Below are 15,590 nucleotides of genomic sequence, written 5' to 3' on the forward strand. Positions count from 1 at the left end.
GGTGTATGGGTCGGCGACTAAGACAGCCTTGCGAATTCTGGACCCAGTGTTACACTTGGGCCTTCGTCTTGCTTCGGGTGCTTTTCGCACTAGCCCTGCCGAGAGTCTTTATGTCGAGTGTGATAAGTGGAGCCTTGAGAACCAACGAACGTACATGGACTTGCTTTATGCTTTTAAAATTTCGTCGCTGAATAATCATCCTTTTTATCCTGTTTTTAACGATACATCAACATCTCTGCTCTTTGCAAATCGCCCATCCGTTCCTCTACCCTTTTCACTTAGAGTGAGAGAGCGAGCCTCGGATCTCAGTGCTTTGTTTTTAGATGTGTACAGGTCATCCTTTTCAAACAGTTTACCACCTTGGCAAGCTCGCCCTGTGTCGTGCGACCTTTCTTTTATGCGATTTGACAAAAATCGTGTACCACGAGCTGCAATACTGCAGCACTTTCTGTCTTTGCAGTTTAAATACACATGTGCAGAATTTTATAGTGACGCTTCTAAAACCTCCAGTATGGTGTCGTGCGCTGCTCATGGTCCTAATTTCAATGCAGCCAGAACCATGAGCGTGCACACATCAATTTTTTCAGCATAAGCGTATGGAATTTTACTGATTGTACGACACATTCTTGAAAATCAAATTCCCAATTCCATCATTTATACAGATTCTTTGAGTGTTGTTCGCGCACTGTCATCGCACAAGCCCCCCAAAAACCCCATAGTTAATCTTGTATTCAGCACTATCATGTCCGTGTATGCACAAAAGCATGAGCTGGTCCTCTGCTGGGTCCCAGGACACGCAGGGATCGCTGGGAACGAGTTGGCAGACGAGAGGGCCGGTGCTGCTGCACTCAGGAACACTATGGACATTGCAACGGTACCCTACACAGACCTCAAGCCACACATACGACAACACCTGTGGAGAACATGGCAAGCACACTGGGACGAACAGACAGACAACAAACTACATGTAATAAAGCCACACTTGGGACGGTACACAGCTGACTCGCGCAACAGACACATGGAAGTCGCCCTGGGTAGGCTGCGGATAGGGCACACCCATGCAACGCACTCGTATCTGCTAACGGGATCTTCTACACCCCAGTGCAGCAGGTGCGGAGGGGCCCTATCCGTAGTGCACATACTAATCACATGCACGGCACTTCACACAACACGACACAAACACTTCAGAGAACTCTACAGAGAGCATATTCCCCTACATCCATCGTTTTTTCTAGGTGACGATGCCATTGTTTCCGTGAAACGTGTGTTTGAGTATTTGTCCGACGTCAAGTTTTTAAACCTAATTTCCTATCACGCATAATGAAATCTGGCCATATACACCAGCCATGCTCATTGTCGTTTTGTTATTTTACTTTTGTTTTTGCTGACTTTACTTAGTGTTTAAGGTTTCACCCCTCATATATGACTAGTTTTTTGGCGCTCTTTGCCCCAGTTGGCCTTGCGCCATAAACATACAACCATCATCATCATGAATAAATAAAAGTTGAACTGTTTTTTTAAAGCGCACATTTTGTTTATTACTACAAAGACAAATACAATATCATCTTTTATCTCTCAAAGAAGGTTCGAAAGCCGGCTCGGTAGGAGCACAATACAAGAAAAAAACAAAAAAAAAAGCGTTGTTTTGCACGACGGCTCGAGGGGAACTATTACCTCTACGTTGGGGTATTTTTCACCGCACAATTCCGTCAACTTCGCCCGGTCGAAGCCTAACGCAGTGGAAACTGCACGGAGGACAGCTACGCACTTGTTACGAGGTGGGAGCACGAAAGCATTAATGTCCATTTAACCCCGTGTGTGCTTTTAGCAGTTTCGAAGTGCGAATTACCTTCCTAGACTTTTCTGTGTGGTATGTTTTAGTTTTCCTATTGAATTGCGGCAGCCTACTTTTCCGGTAGTGTTTTAGCTGCAGACAGAAGTCACTTGCACAATATTGCTTGGAATTTGTACATTTATTCTGGCGAGGTGGTTTTGGTAACATTTATGGGGAGATTCAACCCCTGATGTCGGAATTTTCGGTGATGTTTGGTTAGTTAGACAGGTGGATGTTGTGGGTCTGTTCCTAGCATTGCAAGGCAGCGGCATTCATAAGCGGGGGGCGGTGGTTTCGGGCCCACTTCCCGTCGCATCGCTTGGTTATATGTAAATAACATCGGTACACACTGCAAATTAAACGTTATTTTTTTTGTTGTGGAAGGTGATTTGTGAAATAGTTCACCGAGAACTCGTTCGGAACTCGTTTGTGCAACTCAGTGTCGCCCGCTGTCCAAATGTGCCAGACAGGGCTTTTCCAGTGGCCGAGCACTGATGCCGAGCGCATGTTCATTACGCGAGGATCATGTAAATCCCGCAAGTAAATAAATATTCAAACACGTCCTCAAAAGTGCAATTAAAGCACCAAAAGATATATCGGTCGTTTGTGCTGTTCCCAAGCGGTAAATTTTAACAGCGGAGCTCTTGTCGTAGGTGTAGACTTTTCGTACGTCAGATGAAGGTCGTGCATCACGCAGGGGTTGGAGCAGGATCCCGTGCACACCGGCGGCCTTTATTGGTGGTCCTGGGAACCACCGACGGTTCCCAGACCCACCGATAGATGGCGCAGTGGTCTCGCCGGGGGATTTCTCTCTATCCGGCTAGGGGAGCGAGAGGAGAGGGAGCCTCCCACCGCTGGCGTTTAGCTGCCGATTGCCTTGACGAACTGTAGCATTTGCGAGGTGACCGCGCTGCCGCTATCGGGTGAGCGCCCGCTGAGTTATGAGCCGACAGAACAAAACCACAGCTTTGCTGTTTCAGCCGATTTAGCACTGCTGCTACTGGGTGCACTTTTTGACGTTTAGTTGAGGCACAAGGCTTGTGGGCCATGTGCGTGAACTACTGGCTGCGGATGGAATACATAGGGACAGAAACCTACAACATCGCCATAACAGCCGTTTTATCACCAGTTTACCTGAGACGGGCTGCTTTCCATTTGGCCTTCCTTCAGTGCAATAGAGACGCCTTTTCGTGACCCACACTACCTAAATTAGCTCGCGTGTAATTGCTAAACGACTTTTTTCTCCTGACCTGCTAATATTCAACGTTTCCGTTCCTAGTGGCAGATCAAGTGGTGGTCCCTCATGGGTGAGTCCTATACATGTGGTGCATCCAAGCATCCCCCAAAGTAGTACTACCTAGCCTACAGTAGGTCCCGCACTCTCTTTTGTTGCATGTTTCGTGGTATCCATGGTCAACGCTCTTGCCGGCGTCACCCCCTTCGGCGTTAGAAAAGACGCGTTACCGAGCGTCCCCGCTTTAAGCAGCTTTCACTGTGAGTGTCACCAACACTAACTGTAAAAAAGGAAAGCGGGCTGTCGTGATAAAAATGCAGTTAGGCTGTCAACGTTGAGCATGCTATTTGTGTTGCGTGGGAAAATATTGGAAAATCATGCCCATGATGCTGATTCCTGGTTCGTTTTTTGTCTACTGGCCTTTGGAAACTTATTTGTGAAAATTATGTCATGAGTGTGGCTGTAGAGAAGTACTTTGGATTCGTTCAGGCCACCTGACTTCCAACAAAATTATTTAAAAGAACATCTAGTTGTGATGTTCTCCTCTCAGCCCGCTGAAAGTACGGCCAGTGGGGACAAAAATTGCTGCTGGCTCCCAACAGCTCACCTAATGAGCGGTAATACAACGACATTTCTCCGAGAAGCTTTCGTCGCTAAAGTTCAGCGTAAGAAGTCATGTGCGGTAAATATCTTATCCCATTGAGCGGTATAGCCCAAGAACGTTTACTACATTATGAGCCCACCGTCGCCGCTAGCTTTCGGGCGAGTTCGCTGAACCGGCACAGGTTGTCTCGGCTTGTAGCATGCTAGTGAAGCAAACCGGCACTGGTTTAGCGTCAGCTGGCAGTGCTCAGTGAAGAATGAATAACAGCAGCCTCACCCAGAAGAGCTAGCACTCGCGGTCTTCCCACAAGCTAGATAAATGTGCGATGCCGCTCGAGCGTATAAGCACTGTAAGCAGCATTCATGGCCTGCCAAGTGGTCCCCCGGGGGGCCTACGGTTTACGACTGCGGCTGCTGAACTGACATGATGGACGTAGTGCAGCGTCTGAGTGGTCGCGTACATCTCACTAAACGCTGATGCCGTCATCGCAGATCTGCGTGTATACAGGAGTTATGGCGGTTTCAAGCTTCGCAAGCTCTACAGAAAAAATGTGGAAGAGTGCAACGATATGATGGATCCTGTGGCGTTGTTGCATGCTTACACACTTCGACTATACTTCAGTGATGGTGAGCAAATGAGACGCAATCGTCATGAGTTTGACTTCAGGTTTGAAGCTGCTTACACCTCGCTCTGTGCGGAGAGGTTTCGGGAAGCTGAGCGCTTGATTCGGTGCTTTTGGGGAGAGCTTTACTGGTAAGAAAAGGACAGGTGAGGGGAATCCAACTTTCACCAGCAAAGTATACCAAGTAGAAAGAGGTCGAAAGGAGTACCTGGAAACTGAAATAGAAAAATAAGGCAAAATGAAGAATGAAAGGAGCAGTAGGGTTGGTTGAGGGTCCCAGACGTACCGTATTTTCAAGATTCTAACGCCCACGTGTTTTTTTTTTTTTTTGCTACATGTAGTTTAAAGTTTGCGTGCGCGTTACAATCGGGCCCAGAACCAAAATCGGCGTTCAGTGTTACCCGCTTGAGTTTTATGCCAGGAGGAGCTGCAAAAGCAAGTTTAGATGCACAAGGAATGTTTGCTGTCACCAATTGCTCGACTCGATGTCACGTTCTTGAACAATAATAAATACAAGAAAGAAACTCAGTGAAGGAGACTTCGCATATTACCCGACACCCAAGCAAAGTAAACACAACAGACACGGATACACAGATGCAACAGTATCAACAGGTAAGCGTGGCTAAGCCTCGGCGAAAATGGCAGAGTTCAACCCAACGGGAAAGAGTCACAGTGCGGAAACGAAAAGAAAGGACGCAGTACATGCCTGCTCCGCGCCCCAGAGGTGCACTGGTGGTAGGGGCATTTTTTTTTACGTGAACTGGTGCAGATTAGTGCAGTGTCGTGCAGAACAGTGTGCTACTGAGGATATCAACTAGTAAAAAAAAAATGAACATATGTTGCACTGCTTCCACCAGTGCAGCCAGTTCGGGTAAAAAAATGCCTCTGGTGTTGCGGTGTGGAAACGTCCAGGTGATGTGTCGTAGCCGCAGTGCTAGAGTGCGCTCGAGAGCTCCCGTTGCAGCGTAGCGAATGCAGCTCTCTTGGGGCGTCGCAGTCTTCCACCGATGCCCGGCGAGACGACTTCCTTGCGAAGGAGATGTCCTGGAGGTTGCGCCTGTGGTGGAGGACATCTTGGGGCACAGCACGGGTCCTGCCGCCCGACCGCCGTGTATCCTGGTCACGCTCCACCCTCCGACCGGTTGTTCTTCTTCTCGGCGTCACGTCTGCCGCTGGCCGCTCTCGCTGGCAGCCTTCTATTGGCCAGCTCCGGAGTGGGGGTGAATGGCCCCGCAAGACGCAGATTATGATGGTACTCTAGGCGTGTTTCGAGCTTACTTTGCAGCGCGCGTCTTGGTTATCGTCGTCCCCTTCTTTTTATCGGCGCTTATTTTGGTTCTTGGGATTTCTTGGCATGACAGTAGAATAAAATATGTTGTGCAGGTCAGTGGTATCACACCTTTTAAATCTGCGCGGTAGATACGGCGTATTATATATTTTTTAAATTTTCCTCTGTAAACATACCTTCGCGTTACAATCACACGTGCATTAGGATAGTGCGAGTGCGGTACATGCGTGTACATCCGAAAACGAACACTTGACAATGCAGACACTCATTTACGCGATTGTTCTAGGGAATGTGGAAATTGCGGTTCTTGACCAAAAGTGAATGCGTTGTATCAGCAGCTTCTTGACGTAGTTTGAATGAGTGAAGGAAATTTTGTCATTCTTGCGTGTTTCGCTTTGTTTACAAAGCAAGAAACGCAAATGCTTGCGGAGTTGTTAACTAACTAACTAACTAACTAACTGACTGACTGACTGACTGACTGACTGACTGACTGACTGACTGCAACGGCTTACTTGCACGAATGCTTTGCTCTGTGGACAGCCAATGCACTCGCCATTTGTACAAGGGCGGCACGCACACACACAGCTGGCTGGCGCCGCATCTTTTCAAAGTGCTACGAGTTGTGCCGCGCCTCCGCCAGATGGCGCCACGGGTCCCGCGACCGAGAGAAGACGCAGTGAAACATCCCCCTCGCGAGGGGCACGATCAAATGCAGAGCATTTCCGGGGGCGCACGACGTTAAGTAGTTTGCGTTACCTTAATGTTGTTGCACTTGTGGCAACTGCTGACGAGAGAGCGCTCGTCAGCAGTAATTTGAATGAGTCAACGATATAAGGCGCGTTCGTAGCTTCCCATTCTGTGTCGGCTTTGTGGCGCAGTGGGTAGAGCACCATGTACATTGCCTTCCACCCGCAGGGTCGAGGGATCGAAACCGGGCGCCGGATAGTATTTTTTTTATATAGTAGGGACAACGACGGTGCGGACTACGGACGTCAACGCGGGTGACATCAGTGAGTTACTGAAATGCTCTGCATTTAAAACTGTCCAGAACGATGCATGGCGCTTGCAATGAATGTCTCCAAAATGAATACCTTTTACGCTATACGCCAGGTGATAAGGTTTATAACAGCGGTGCCACGCTCCACAGCCGTAGAAAACCTACAACTAAATTAGCAGTTTCATGTGTCTTTGTTCTGTACTTTTTTTTGGCCACTGTCAGCGATAGCTGACTCAGGAAGCAGAGCATAGGAGGTTAGGCCACGAGTCAAGGCAAGGTCTGCGGGACTTCCCATGCCGACATTTTCATTCTTAGTTTTTGGAAGAGAACAAAGCAGACCTGAATGTCGCTGTTTTTTATACTTTATTCGAACACGAAAAAAACACTTTGTTTTGGGAGTCCGCGTGTATGCACACGTTTTAGCCATCTGCAGGCTCAAAACGTTTGCGGGTGTCATGCCTTTAGAGACAATATTATTGCGAAAAAAGCTGAGTCCAGAGCCCGTCGGGTACACAAATGTACAGCGGGTGTTTAATAGCCCATTGCCGAAATCAAAGAAATAGAGGATTGCGCATGCAGTCAGATCCATTCGGTACACAGCTTCTTGGCCAATCTTCCGCATGGTTAAATACCGTTGTCCAACAGCCAGGCAACAAACTACCAATTTTTCTAGCAAATATTTCTTCTCGTCGTTCTCATTGTTTTCATTGTAGGTTATTTCCCCGTTGCCACAAATTAAATTGGAATGTGAGGTAATTGCTTTCTGAGCACACCAGAATTCAGGGCCGTCTGTAACTCGTACTTTCTTTTCTTAGACTCGCCGTTTTTATTTGCTTTTGGTTATTTTTGGAGAGCGGGAAGGCCACGGTTTTTTAACTTCATGAAAATCTACCTGATAAATTTTACCTTAAGAAATGTTCTTTGAGGTTATCAGTGTGAATGAAAGTCGAAACACTAGTGGAAATAAAAACGAAAACAAGAGTCGCATTGAAAGTAAGCGGCGTAATTTTCACGAGCTCGTAGTATTTTTCAAGCACGATCATGCATTTGTAAAAAAGAAAACGCAAGCTGATCATTATTTGAAGAGACGGCACGGGGTTGCGATTTCTTCTCTAAAAGCGTTCACTAGGGGGGGGGGGGGGGTGAAAGGTAAACTGTAAGCCTTAGAACACGAGAAGGAAGGCACTGCGTCTTGTCACATAAATTTAAAGAGACTTATACGCACAAATCAAAAACGTTACTTGCCAACACATGCGTTAGGGAAAATATAAAATGACAGTCAAGCAGTTAGTGAACGTAATTTGCGAAAGCCAAAGCAACTAGGGCAGAATATATCAAAGGGAAATAAGTGCGTCAAATGAGAAGAGCACACTGCGATGTTTATTCTTTTTTTTTTTTTTCAAAATTAATGTAACAAGAGAATAAAGGGAAATAGGGCAAATAGCTACTCTACCCAAAACGCACTGCTGCGTACATGCGGCGGAATATGTTGCATGAAAGAGGAAGAACATGAACCCAAAACCGGGAACAACAAAAATATCAAAATTAGGTAGCAACAGATTACTGCAAGCCAGAAATTTGAGCGTGGTTATTATGGCCCGTAGGTCAATGGAAAGCCCAGTACTTAAAGTGTTGTTCAGAGGGCACATGGTAGTCAGTTTTACTTAAGTAGTATAGTCCTTTTTTGGCTACTATGTTCTCCGCTACATCAACTATAGTGTTATTTGCACTGCTTAATATACTTATTCTGTAACGTTCCGTTCGCATTCTGAAATGGTATTTACGGCAATCTGAAATATAAAAAAAAACTTCAGAATGCGTACGGACTTCTTATAGATTGTGAAAACGAAAGGATCAATCTACGGTTGACGCCGAGCAGCCCTCAGCGTTTTCTATTGCGACCAACGCTTTCCACTGCCATGGTGCCGGTCGATGAAGCTGTATTATGTTAGACATCATAGTGGTGCAACATGTACTGCAGTACACAGCGGCCTGTTTTGCTAACTACTCTTGTCAGGACAACGCAAAGAGCAAGCAATGTGACGCGTAGCTGCCAATGCGAATGGCCTGTTGCTAGCCAGCGCCGTTTGGTCTTAGTATTGTGTTTTAGAATTAGACCTCTACCAGTACACCTCTGCGGGAATGTGCTATTTAGACACGTCAGTGTGTTGTTCTGGTGTGTTGATGTCACCGATAAAGGACAGTCGGTGAGCGGACGGCAAGCATCTGACCACAGCCGTCATTGTCAACGGTCACACATTTTGCGCAGTATGTGAGAATTGTGTGTATGTTGACATCGTAACCCAACGGGAATCGGGGCAAGAGTCGTTAGATTCCGACATCAGCTGTCATCTCCACTAACCAATACGGGCATGTTGTCAAGCCTGTGCTAACCTTCAACGTGTGGTTACCTTAGTATTGAGCCTAAGGAGGCGTCAAAATACATCAATCGACGTTTTTCAAGTCGAAAGCGAGAACGCGTGTAATAAGCCTACGCTTAACAAGGTGGGATCGTCGAGTCGAAGGAGTACGGAAGGTGTGGAAAGACGCATGCTTCACTCGTATTGCAAAGGGCTAAGTTTGAGTTCCCGCGGGATCAAATTTACTCTATTAAATGCAGAGCACTTTAGTGGCTCCCCTTGTTATTGTAGCTCGCTCGCCCGACCCAAGTAGAGCAACAAGGCGTTACGTCGTTGCGGCTGTCGTCGCGGTGTAACCCAGAGGCTTCGAAAGCCAAGCGGTTTATATAGTCGCAAGCGTACGCAACTCGTGAACCGTTGGCGCTTGTCCTGTACACATCTCCCCGTTGTTAAGCGCAAAGAAAACTGTAGGTAGTACGTTTGAGGCAAAATATACGTAATTCACCGGCAGCGCACGCTTTCATTTAGTTAGGAACACTCGTTGGGTTAGTTTTTACGATAGTAAGCGAAAAAAAGTGGCAGTGAAATGGCCTCACGTGCGGGAATAAACGCAAGCACAAAAAGCAAAGAACTCCCTTTGGCGCAATTTCAGGCGGGGGGCGCGCGAGCGCTGTAAAGGCGGGAAATCTGAATTGCATTGGGTTGTTTACTGACGATAACGGCGCTGCAGCGCATTATAGCGAATAACTGCTCTGAACTTTCGATAGCTTTCACATTGAGTGGAACCGCTTTAAGGTTTATTCTTTTATTTGTTGTTTTTGCGCCATCGGCCATTGGAGGAGCCGTTTTCTTGCTTCTTGCTAGAGATGCCGACGCCATACGCACAGATTTCCCTTGAGCGTGCCATAGATTGTTTTCGCGTCATTTAAGCAACAACTGTGTAGCTCACATGCATAAAATTCCGCTGAGCTGTTTCTTTTTACGTTTAAGAAGATGGGGGGTGGGGGTGTTGGAGTGGTTCTACGTCTGGTCGTGTCCTGCGCCAAAATTCTATAGTTCATAGGCACTTTTGGGTTGAGAAAATATTTTCTTAAGCTATGCTGGTGAAGTTAAAAAGGGCAGCTGGGTCACAAATAAGTTGGGATAATAAATAAATAAATAAATAAATAAATAAATACCCAGAGCCAAATATAAACGGCGTAGTCCGGTTTTAATGTTCATACTTTTCAACATTGTTGAACAAGAACAAGACATTACGCAAATATAAGGCAGAAAATCAATACATGTATGATATTTGCAGCGTTCCTTTAATAAAAATTTTACGGATGCTTCGTTTTTACGAAAGCAAATGAAATATTGCATTCACTTCAGATTACTGTCGCCTGCTGTTACCCGCACTACCTGGCGGCACATACAAAGTCAAACGGCCACAGCAACGAAACGTTCCTCTAGATAGGTTCCACCTTCCGCTTGGAACGCTCGTGGAATAGGGCAACTTGGTTCTACAAACCTTGTAATAGGGCGCCTCGATTCACGCGTGCCTCCGCCGTACGGCAGTGCTGGCATCGAAGCACCCGACTTGGAGCAGTAGAACGCGGTTAATTTAAATTCACTTGATCAAACCTCTAGCGTGTTATCTAGGGAGGAACGAGCCGGGAGAGAAACACCATGAGAGGTGAGCGGGAAAGAGAAGGGAGGCATTTACTTGGTAGGGGCGCCAGTCGGCTGTCGTCTTTCGTCGACATTTGCAATGGAACGAGCAGATACGCGGCAATTTTTTTCTTGGGGCACATTCGGCATTCGCCGATCAATAAGAGATGCCCCCATGAGTGTACTGTTCTAACGATTGCATAATTAAGGCACTTCACGGTGAGTTTCGGATGCGTAATAATACAGTAGTGTATATGAACTATTTCAATTTGACAAAATTTCAATTCGACCGACTCTGCGTTCTGGTGTTGCATGCCCTAGTGAATGCAAGGGTGGATTTATGAATAGAATGTTTTTTGTTACTCAAGAAGAAACTTTGAGGGTGCCCCATTGTGCTCCTCGTGGTAGAATAATTAATTCAAACGCGCGGCAAAGAAGCTCACTGATCATCAAGCGCTTTGATTGTTCTCTCTTTCTCTCACCCCGCCCCCCCCCCTTCCCATCTGTTAAAATGCGACACCGAAAAAAGAGTGCTAACTGAAAGGTGCGTAGATGTCCGCGCCCCGGCGTCGACACCGATGTTTTGGAAGGCGTGATGCTGCATGCCAGTAACCATAAAAAATAACCGTGTTATATTCGTTTTTGAACAAACATTTTAAACTGATCATGGTGAGCCACACATCTGCTTTAAGAAACCTCTTGAAGAGGAACAAATCCATGAGGGAGTTTTTTCTGGCTTGGAAATTTGGCCGTGACAGGCCTCTCGCTGAGCAGTGATACCCGACTGAGTCTGAGACGCATGTTCAAAGCAACCGAGAAGTTAATTCAACAGCGGAACCGTTTCCCTCTCATTGTGGTGACGATCGCCGAGTAGCTCGCTAGCTAGCTCGATAACATTGCGTTGGGGTCATAGGCGATGACACTCGCTGGTTTCTGGGTGGAAGAAACGGGCAAGATACTGTCGGAAAGATTTTGCCGCTGACGGGGAAAATCTCCATCACCGCCGTTAGTCGTTATGTGAAGAAACTCTGTGATACGGGGGGCGGTAACGGCTCAAGGGCATCAATGTCGTTTCTTTGCAGTAGTCTTTTCAAGGTTGATACGTGTAACCTTTAGGAGTTGCGCAAATGTCGGCATGTTCAGAAAATGCCGCTATCAGCAGCGCGTATAGAGCGTGACGACTAGGAAAAGGATTGCTGGGTTGCTCATTATTGCACAAATTGTCGGGCAGCTTCGCAGTGTATTTTGCTTCGGTGTAAAAAATGTCTTATATTTTTCGATGGACTATCAGTTTTTCACCTTTTTAGAAATCGGTGCCGAAGTACGTTGGAACGAATGAAATTATAATTCTGCGCCCTTCTGAAGCTGTAAAAAAAAAGTGGGACTTCGGGAATAGATTTACTTAGCAATCGTTTCTCTATTTAAGCACCCCGACAAATTAGTTTCAACCCCCTAGAAGTTGGGGTGGTGCAAATGCGCCAGAATTTTGCATTTTATTGTTGATTATTTGTTCACAATAAACAAAGGGTGCAGAAATTTTAGATAATTGTGTACAAATGCGTGGCTTTGTAAATGCCGCTTGTTTTGAGTGGGACAACTTTTGGGTTTTTTTTTTTAATTTTGTACGACAAACCAACTCCAATTGCGCAAATGTAATGATTATATTTGAACTTTCACGAAATGTGCAATATTGTGGAAACGCAAGGCGGTTTACGGCTACTATTTCCCGTATTTTTATGTTTCTTAGTTTAACTTTGTTCCAGCAATTATCTACATTTGCTCTATATAACGATTACATTTGGAACTTTAGCAAAATGTGCATTATTGTTGAAATGCCGGAGGGTGACACGTACGTTTCCCGAGTTCCCCTAATTTTGTTATATTGTTCTTATTTTTTTAGTTTTCCAAGATTTTGTTCAAGCAATTATGTCCATTTACGCTAATATAACTGTTACATGGGAAACTTTTGCGAAATCTGCAATGTTGTGGAATTGCCATGCCTTATACTTGTGGCATTTTCGGTATTTTTTATATTTGTCCTATTTTAAGTCTTTATTATAATTTCGTTCGACCATTTACCTCAATTTACGCTATTATAACTATTACAGGTGGATTTTTCGCGAAATTTGCAATATTGTGGAAATGCAGCGGTTTGCATTTTCCGAAATTTTTATATTTTTCTTATTTTCCAATTTTTATTGTTTCTTTCACTGAAATATCGGCATTGTCGCTATTATAAAAATCACATTTAGAACTTCCGCGAAATCTGGTAAACGGTGTAAATGCAATGCGTATACGGTCCGCCATTTTCTGCAATTCTTGTATTTTTCTCGTTTTTTTAATTGTTTCAAAATGACAGGGCAAACTTCCGCAAAATATGCATGATTGCGGAAATGCAGGGTGTTATACGGTTTGCCGTTTCCCGCAATTTTTGTTTTGTTAATCACTATTTTTCAAAATTTGATTCTTAGTTCAAACAATTATCTTCATTTACGGTTATATAATGATTACGCGTGAAACTTTCGCGAAATATTCGCAACATCTGCATTATTGCGGAAATGCAGGGCGTTACAAGTTTCGATATTTTTCGTATTTTTTATGTTTTTGTTGTTTTCGGTTTTTAAAATTTAGTGCGACGAGTTACCTCCATTTACGCTATTATACCGATTACAGGGGACCTTCTATGATACTTGAATTTTTGTGGAAATGCAGGACGGTGCACCGTCCTGGCTGTAGGCTGTAGGAGAATTCGGCTAAGAATGCTACGCATTTATAATTAACAGCAGGACAGACAACAAAATAACACGGTAGATCCTGTTCTCACTTGTCCTTGGTGAATTATGCTTATTCACTTTCGCACTGGTAAACAATTTAATTAAAACTACCGACTACCCAACACTACACCCTGCCGGTTATTCCCTGTTTGTAGCATGATTCATTGCTTTTGTGACGTACGGCTTCTGCTCGAACGCACCGCATTGCCCCCCATAGTAATTTCCTACGTCCTTCAAGCCCTGATTACGCATACTTAACTTGAATGGGGTAAAATTGTCTTCAAGGCGCCCGTTTCGAGGACCCCACTTGTGTGACGTTAGTGCGGACTCGTGCACGCTTCGTGACTCTCGTTAATGACGCTTCACCGTTAGAACGACAATTCTGGGCGTTCTGGCGCGTTAACCGTTCCGTCAACACTAATTGAGGTCATTTAGAAGTGCGGAAGTGTTTCTCCTCGCAATTAGAGCCTGCGTTTTTCGCCATTGCTAGTATTTTCTTTCGATAAAAGGAGAGTAAATAATTACCTTATGGACAGCAGCTGTGACGAGGTTTTGCGACGCCTACGCTAGTTCAGCTATTTTCGAACCAGAATTACTGCAGTGTGCTGCGACGACCACGATACTTCGTAATACGAAAGGAACGGGTATTACCAACGGAAGCATTACTTCATGTAGCAGACGTGGTTTTCTCTCCGTAATATTTTCCCTGATCCTAATAACTTATGCTGATTACGTTATTGAGCCACGTTCAATCAAAAGGGGAAGCATATGTGTAGATTAATGGAAAATTAGGCACGCTGCAGAACCCTGAGATAACTGGGATAGCATAATCGAATAATGTTGAATAATGCGAAGAGCTGCGCCCATCGGCTGCGTTGCCTGAGTGGTCACGAAAGCCGGAATCCTTGTGGAGAGAGTAGTGCCTAGGCACCATCGAAATTGACCCAACGGCGTTGAAGTGGGCGAGCGAATAAACATAATGCGGGCCCACCTTCCTCAGGACGACTGCTACATCCACCTTTATTGTGGACATCGGGATGGAGTGTAACGCCAGTATGTTTTCATCGTTTTTATCTTTTATCGATAGGCAAAAAGAATGCGCAATACTTTTCTGACGCTTTTATTTTTTGTATTTTGCTTGTTATGCAACACTGGTCATTATGCTTTAAAAACTTCGATTCAGGCCGCCGCAGTGTCCAGCGCACAGATTAGCAGAGAGGTTAAATTTCTAAATTGGTGGGTTCACTGGATCTTCGAGACCCATGCGTAGCAGGTGTGGGGAGGGTCTATCCGTAGTTAACATCCTAATAACACGCAAGGCACTTGGCACAACACGACACAAACATTTCCTTGAACTCTACAGACGACACAATCCACCGCACACATGGCACTTTTTAGCCGACGAAGCAATGTTTTCTGTCCAACGTGTTTTAAATTCTTAGCAGAGATGAAATTTTTCCAGCTCTTCTCTTATCACGCATAATCATCCTGGCTCTTTACACCAGCAATCTCCATTGTCTTTTGTTTCGTGTCACTTTTACTTATACTCACTGGTTTTAGTATTTACGATTACATCACTCACTAAATAACTTGTTTCCCGACGTAAAATTTTTACATCTCATTTCTTATCATGCATCTTGACAACCTCGCCCTTTGCACAAGTCATCGTCATTGCCTTGTGTTTTGCTTCACGTCTGTTCTTACTTAAATGCTTTACTTTTACTTTCGAGTCACTCTCATGAAATGACTTTCGTTTGGCGCTGTTTGCCCTTAGTCGGCGTTGCGCCATTAAAATACAGACATCATCATCATTTCAATTGGTGGGAGGACGACTTATGCTCAGTGCTGCTTCTGCACTGGCTGTCTCTGGCTTGTCCCTCTTTGACCCTTACCGTAGGAATTGAAGAGATGGGTGTAGGCCAGGGCACGGCAGAAAGCTGCCTTTTGACAAGAAAATTAGAAAACAAAAAAAGCAGCCTTGAACAGTTAAAAAGCTTGCGTGGGTGCTTCATGCCTGGTTCGTTTCGCTTTGTCCTAAGTGGTCAACGCTGAAAACAACTCTCACACAATTATTTGCGGCTGTGACAAACTCAAATGCCATCGACTCAACTTTCAGTAAAATTTCCCCATCGACGCAGTAAGTTTTCATGGTAAAGGGTAAGCAGCCGTGCTGCAACTGAAGAGTGTGCTTCATGACCGCACCTCACCTGGGGCCCGGGCTTAAGGT

The sequence above is a fragment of the Haemaphysalis longicornis genome, unplaced genomic scaffold (assembly GCF_048455015.1).
Source record: "Haemaphysalis longicornis isolate Haplotype H1 unplaced genomic scaffold, Haemaphysalis longicornis Haplotype H1 scaffold_12, whole genome shotgun sequence".
Taxonomy (NCBI): Eukaryota; Metazoa; Arthropoda; class Arachnida; order Ixodida; family Ixodidae; genus Haemaphysalis; species Haemaphysalis longicornis.